General features: G+C 38.1%; 1 non-coding gene across 1 annotated transcript; it reads right to left on the bottom strand.

The window, feature by feature from the left end:
* Window positions 1-1229: 1229 nt before the first annotated feature.
* Window positions 1230-1336, bottom strand: LOC111751070 (U6 spliceosomal RNA). Its single transcript, XR_002786141.1, has one exon. It is a non-coding gene; the product is annotated as a U6 spliceosomal RNA (small nuclear RNA).
* Window positions 1337-7125: the final 5789 nt, after the last annotated feature.

Raw genomic sequence — 7125 nt, 5'->3', positions numbered from 1 at the left:
AGAAAGTATACTTGATTGCTGTCAGGTGGAGTGTTCTGCATATGTCTATGAGGTCAAATTGGTCGATGGTGGCATTTAGATCTTCCGTGTCTTTATTGAGCTTCTTTCTGGATGTCCTATCCTTCACCAAAAGCAGTATGTTGAAGTATCCTACTCTTATTGTGGAGCTATCTATCTCACTTTTCAATGCTGACAGAGTTTGTTTTATGTATCTTGCAGCCCTGTCATTGGGTGCATAAATATTTAATATGATTATATCTTCTTGGTATATTGTCCCTTTAATTATTATATAGTGCCCTTCCTTATCCTTTCTGATGGATTTAACTTGAAAGTCTATTTTGTCAGAAATTGATATTGCCACTCCTGCTCTTTTTTCATTGTTGTTTGCTTGATATATTTTTTCCATCCTTTGAGTTTTAATTTGTTTGTGTCTCTAAGTCTAAGGTGTATCTCTTGTAGGCAGCATATAGACAGATCGTGTTTTTTAATCCATCTGCCACTCTCTGTCTCTTTATTAGTGCATTTAGTCCATTTACATTCAGAGTAATTATGGATAGGTATTAATTTAGTGCTATCATTTGGTGTCTTTTTTTGTGTGTTGTTGGCAATTTCTTTTTCCCACTTAAGTTTAAGTGCTGTGTAGATTTTCTTTATATATTGTCCTTTCTTCATATTAGTTGTTGTTGATTTTGTTTCTGCTGAGTATTTTTTTCTTGTATTTTGTTTTGATGTGTAGGATAGTTTGTCTCCTTTGTGGTTACCTTATTATTTGAACCTATTTTTCTAAATTTAAATCTAACTTTTATTTCTTTGTATCACCTTATCTTACTCCCCATAAGGAAGATCTATGACTAGATTTCTTAGTCCCCCTTTATTGTTTTAAAGTTGTCTTCTTCTTCTTTGTAATAACATTGCTGAGTGGTTTTTACCTTGATTTATTTTTTTTGGTTTCCCTGTCTGAGTTGACTTCTGATTGTTCTGCCCACTGTTCTAGTCCTGGGTTGATACCTGATATTATTGATTTTCTAATCAAAGAACTCCCTTTAGTGTTTCTTGTAGTTTTTGTTTGGATTTTAGGAATTCCCTAAACTTCTGTTCATCTGGAAATGTCGTAATTTCACCTTCATATTTGAGAGACTGTTTTGATGGATATATGGTTCTTGGCTGACATTATTTTCCTTCAATTTTGTATATACATCATCCCATTGCCTTCTTGCCTGCATGGTTTCAAAAATATGGAATGCTTCACGATTTTACATGTCATCCTCGAACAGGAGCCATGCTAATCTTCTCTGTATTAGTCCAATTTTAGTATATATGCTGCCAAAGCGAGCACATGAATATTGAAGGTAGAGAAAATACAGTTTCCCAACTGAGTGATATGGGCTATAAGAGAAAGAAAGGATTCAAGGATGTCCACAGGGTTTTGACCTTCACAGCTGGAAGGAAACTATTGACATTTACTGAGCTGAGAAAGATTGTGAATGAAGCAGGTTTTGCAAATGGGGATTGGGGTATTCTTTCGGTGTTCCATTCCCAGTCTTCCAGGGCCTTCACCCAATCCCTCCCATGCTGATTTATAGCACCAAACGCCCTGCTTCTTTCAAGGTTCAAGGCAGGTAATCTGAAAAATTGAATTTTTGAGAGTTCCATAGAAACAGCAAAAATATTCCTCTGTGAAAACTCCTATCTCCCTAGTTTATATTACATCTTCATAGTATCCACAGTAGACAAAGGTCTCCATTCAAATAAGCAATGCAAAAAGTGAGCATTTTAGGCCAATTAGAGGATTGTCAAAACACGCTGAGTTGTTTTGTGAAGTCAGAATCTCACAACAAACCCTGAATCATACCTTGTGTGTAGTAACCTTCCTTGACCTTGAGTAGGGCCACAAGGGCCAATTTATCAGCCAGGTACAGTAAGTAGCCGTGAAACCTTAAAACCCATGATATTTTTAGGGGTCTACACAATGTTTTAATATATTCTAAAATCAGAAGAAAATAATGAATATTGTTAGTCTGGATTACATTTACATTTATGCCAAACCCACTGCCTTTGAGTCAATTCTCATTGTGAGCCCATGTGTTACAGAGTAGAGCTGTTCCATAGGTTTTTCTTGGCTGTAATCTTTATGGAAGCAGATCTCCAGGTCTTTCTTCAGCAACAGCTGGGTGGGCTTGGACTTCCAACCTTTAGATTATTGGTTGAGCCCAAACCTTTTGTGCCATCCAGGGACCTATATTTATGCCAAGACAGCCATAACATGCAATTTAATTAATTAAATGAAAGAAGGGGCCTGTGAAGACAAAAGTATCTGAAACCCAGGGAAATTTGAATGTGGCCTGGAGAGTCAAATCTGATTATCATCGTACTCTGTGCTATAGTCACCTGGGATTATTGAGATTATTTTCTTGCACCAGGACACCCAATTCTACATCAACACAGATTTAAAATTTTATATATCAAACAATTTATTCAGAGGAATGTCTGATTGTTAAGACAGTATGCTTGGTTCCTGAATATTGTATATTAACTCTTGAATGCAATATGCTATTTGTATGCTATAAAATTAACCTTTTGAGACCAGGCTTTACTGGTCTGACAGAGACTGAAGAAACCCCGAGGGTATGGCCCCAGATACCCTTTTAACTCAGTGCTAAAATCATTCCTGAGATTCACCCTTCCGTCAAAGATTAGACAAGCCCATGAAACAAAACAAGACTAAATGGGCACACCAACTCAGGGGCAAGGACGTGTGAGGGGACAGGAAAGCTGGTAATGAGGAACCCAAGGTCAAGAAGCAGAGAGTATTGGCATGTCATGGGGTTGGCAACCAATGTCATGGAACAATGTGTGTATTGTTTAATGAAAAACTAATTTATTCTGCAAACCTTCGTCTAAAGTACAATTAAAAACAGGAAAAAAAATTAAACCTTTGAAATTAAATAGTAGAAAAGTACAGAAAAACCCATTATATTTCCCTCTTTTATAAACCAATGTATTTATATTTTTTTATGAAATTCTTTTTTGGATAATCTCAGTAAAAGGTTGAAACTTGGCAATATAATTCAATGGTCAAGGGGAAATAATTACCTAACAGGCCTGGATTGGGGAAATCTAAAGCAGCAGGTAAGGTTAATCCCATAGCTAATAACTCTGCAGGGTCAGAAAACATATATTTTCCCTACCCTGAGGAGTCTGAACAGGATTGATGAAAAATAGCAAAAGTGAAAAACAAAATGGAATGGCAAGGCCATATCTGTTTCTTTCCTCAAAGTCAGCCAGAAAAGATTTTTGATTGATTAAAAAAGGCAGGCCACTCTTCACTCACAGCTGTAAACTGTAGCTTAACTGAAAATGAATAATAAGCCTGGATAAAAATTAAGCAATTTCACACTTTTCTGATATCTTGATAACTACCCTTTCTTTGGTGCTTTGCATTGGGCAAATTTGCTGCGGAAGACCTCTTTAAAGTATTCAAAAACAAAGATGTTACCTTGAAGACTAAGATGCCCCTGGCCCAAGCCATAGTGTTTTCGGTCACTCATATGCATATGAAAGCTAGATGATGAAAATGGGCAATCAAAGAATTGGTAAACTTTGAATTATGGTGTTGGTGAAGAATATTGAATATACCATGGACTGCCAAAAGAACAAACAAATCTGTCTTGGAAGTACAACCAGAAAGCCCATTAGAATCAAGGATGGCAAGACTACATGTCATGTAGTTTGGACACTTTATCAGGGAGGATCAATACCTAGAGAAGGACATCATGCTTGGTAAAGTAGAGGGTCAGTGAAAAAGAGAAAAACCCTCGACGAGATGCACTGACACATTGGCTGCAACAGTGGGCTCAAGCATAACAACAACTGTGAGGATGGCGCAGGACGGGCAGTGTTTCCTTCTGTTATCACTGTGAGTTGCAACTAACTAGATGGGACTTAACAACGACAACATCTTTAAAAAAAAAAAAAAAAGATAGCTTCAGATTTTTTTGCCTGTTTAATGGTTTACAAACCGACTCTTGGCTATTATGTATAAATGGCAGAATCAAGAAATTAAGGCTTATATTCATTTGAAGAACTTTCTAAAAGTGTCTACAATGGGCTGTCTGATAACAGAATGTCCTTGAACTCTCGTTCCAGACACAGGAACATGTGGTGCTGTGTCCTGGGCTGAGGTTCTGGAAGTTGGGACAAGAAAGTAAGACTATGTTGATGTTGCTATGTAGCAATGGGGTGTGTGGCTGAGATGTTTGTGAAAAGTTAGTTGTTCAAAGCCAAGGAGAGGGATAGGAAAGTGGCATTGTGATATCCAAATTGGTGGGCAAGTGGTAGAAGCAAAATTTAAAGTTAAGGAATTGCGACTGGAGCCTGCAAAAAGACATCTTTTAAATATGAATCTCTGTCTTTACTGATATAGCTCACAAAACATCCCCCAGAGCCACAAATTTACTTTTATTAGAATCTGCACTATTTCTTTTCTACTCCTGTCTCCTCTTTTCTTCCTTAGTGAGAGGTAATATAACCCAGCAAATCAGAAAGTTAACTCTGGAAAGTTTTTAAAACAAGTTCTAACCCTAAGTAATCTTGTACTGTTACTTAACCAATATAGGCCTTACGCTATAAAATAGCTCTGTTTATTCAATGCCCCCTGCCGTTGAGTAGATTTTGATTCATAGTGACCCTACAGGACAGGGTAGAACTGCCCTATAGGGTTTCCAAGGAGTGGCTAGTAGATTTAAACTGCTGACCTTTTGGTTAGCAGCCTGAGCTCTTAACCACTGTACCTTCAGAGCCCCATTCATTAAATAGGTATAGTAAAAGTAAATGCCACATCATCGTTGTTGTTAGTTGCCATCGAGTCACCTCCGACTCATGGCAACCCTGCATACAATAGAACATGTGCTAGTGCAGTCTTCACCATTGTTGGTATGCTCTGGTCCATTAAACACCTTATAGGTTTGTTTTACAGATTAAATTAAATGATGTGTAATTTGCGCGGAGCTTGAATAGATATTAGTTGTTGTTAATATCGTTATACTCTTAGACTGGCACAGGCATATTCACTTTGTAACGCAGCTACTCACAAATTGTAAGGTTTAATTTCACAGGGCAATTAATCTTCTGTCTCTAACCTCTCCTAAATTTCCTATTCAATTACTTTTCAAATCCACTAACATTTATTGGGAATAATCTGAAAATTCTAACAACTCCAATTTTATAAGTTACTCTCCAGGAAGCAATATAGAACTTCTGCAAATGTTCACCATGTCTCTGTCGTCCTCGTTAATAGATTTAATATCCATTCACTTTAACAATGGGTAATCTTCACTGTAGATTTCATAGAAACTGAGAGTAAACCATCATTATAATAAATACTCTGAAATAGATGAACTGGTATTTCTTGTGATTAAAAAATATATAACATTTTCAGATAAACACCAAGCAGACTAGTGACATGACACAATTGGTATGGTTAAATTTAAAAATCTATCATCCTTTTAAATCACTCTAAAATAGTTGTAGTAATGCTACATCGGTACCCATTCTTCCTATAATTCAATTTTAACATTTCCATTCATTGAAAACATCAGAATTAAAGAATATTGATGAAAATAAGATAAAATATTTTGCCTCATTGCTTAACTGCACATAAAAAGAAGAAGAGCCGAGAGAGAAAATGCAATGTGCTTTTCAGATTCAACAAACTGCAAATCAGGAAAGTATGCTGGGCCATAGAGGCCCTGGCATGCTATTTTCCTCCCTTTAGCCAATATGTAGGCATTTATTTCCAAGTCTGTGACTGTTCTTACATTTTTACTGCTGTTAGTTGCTGTCCGTGGAAAAGGACATCATGCTTGGCAGAGTACAGGGTCAGCGGAAGAGAGGAAGACCCTCAATGAGGTGGATTGACACAGTGGCTGCAACAGTGAGCTCAAGCATGACAATGATTGTAAGGATGGCTCAGGACTGGGCAGTGTTTCGTTCTGTTGCGCATGGGTCGCTATGAGTCAGAACCAACTTGACGACGTCTAACAACAACAGTTGCTGTCCAGTCAGCTCCGACTTATGGTTACCCCGTGAACAACAGAGCAAAACCTTGCCAGGTCCTGGGCCATCTTCATGATCGTTGGTATGGTTGGTTCCTTTGTTGTGACCACTGTGTGTATTGAGTACATTCCAACTTATTGGGCTCATCCTCAAGCACTACTCCTGACTATATTCTGTTGTATTCCATAAGGTTTTCAGTGGCTGATTTTGGAAGTAGATTGCCAGATCTTTCTTTCCAGTCTCAGTCTGGAACCTCCACTGAAACCTTTCCACCACGGGTGAGCCTGATGGTATTTGAAATACAGGTGGCATAGCTTCCAGCATCATAGCAACACTCAAACTACAACAGGATTGACAGGTGGGTAGTGACTCTTATACTTTATGATGGCTTTATTCATATCCACATTCAATTTTGAATCTTTCTTGCCTCGATCCGCTCACCTATTTCTCACAGTTCCTGCAACTAGAGTGTCGTCAGGAAATGTGTGTGTGTGTGTGTTTTAATTGTGTTTTAGACGAAGGTTTATAGAGAGAATTAGTTTTTCATTAAGTAATTAATACACATATTGTTTTGTGACATTGGTTGCTAACCCTGTGATGTGTCAACACCCTCCCCTTCTTGACCTTGGGTTCCCCATTTCCTTTCATCCAGCTTTCCTGTCGCCTCCTGCTTGTCATCCTTGGCCCTTGGCTGGTGTGCCCATTTAGTCTCGTACGCTAGTTGAGCTATGAGTATTACTGTTTGTTTTATGGGCCTGACTAATCTTTGGCTGAGGAGTGAGCCTCAGGAGTGACTTCAGTACTGAGTTAAAGGGTGTCTAGGGACCATACTTTTGGAGTTTCTTCAGTCTCTGTCACGCCAGTAAGTCTGGTCTTTTTTTATGAGTTTGAATTTTGTTCTATATTTTTCTCCAGCTGTGTCCAGAGCCCTCTACTGTGATCCCTGTCAGAGAAGTCGGCAGTGATAACTGGGCACCTTAGTTGTGCTAGATTCAGTCTGGTGGAGGCTGTGGTAGTTGTGGCCCATTAGTCCTTTAGACTAATCGTTCCCTTGTGTTTTTGTTTTTTTTC

This window comes from Loxodonta africana, chromosome 5 (assembly GCF_030014295.1).
Source record: "Loxodonta africana isolate mLoxAfr1 chromosome 5, mLoxAfr1.hap2, whole genome shotgun sequence".
Taxonomy (NCBI): Eukaryota; Metazoa; Chordata; class Mammalia; order Proboscidea; family Elephantidae; genus Loxodonta; species Loxodonta africana.
This window is presented reverse-complemented; position numbering and strand designations above follow the sequence as displayed.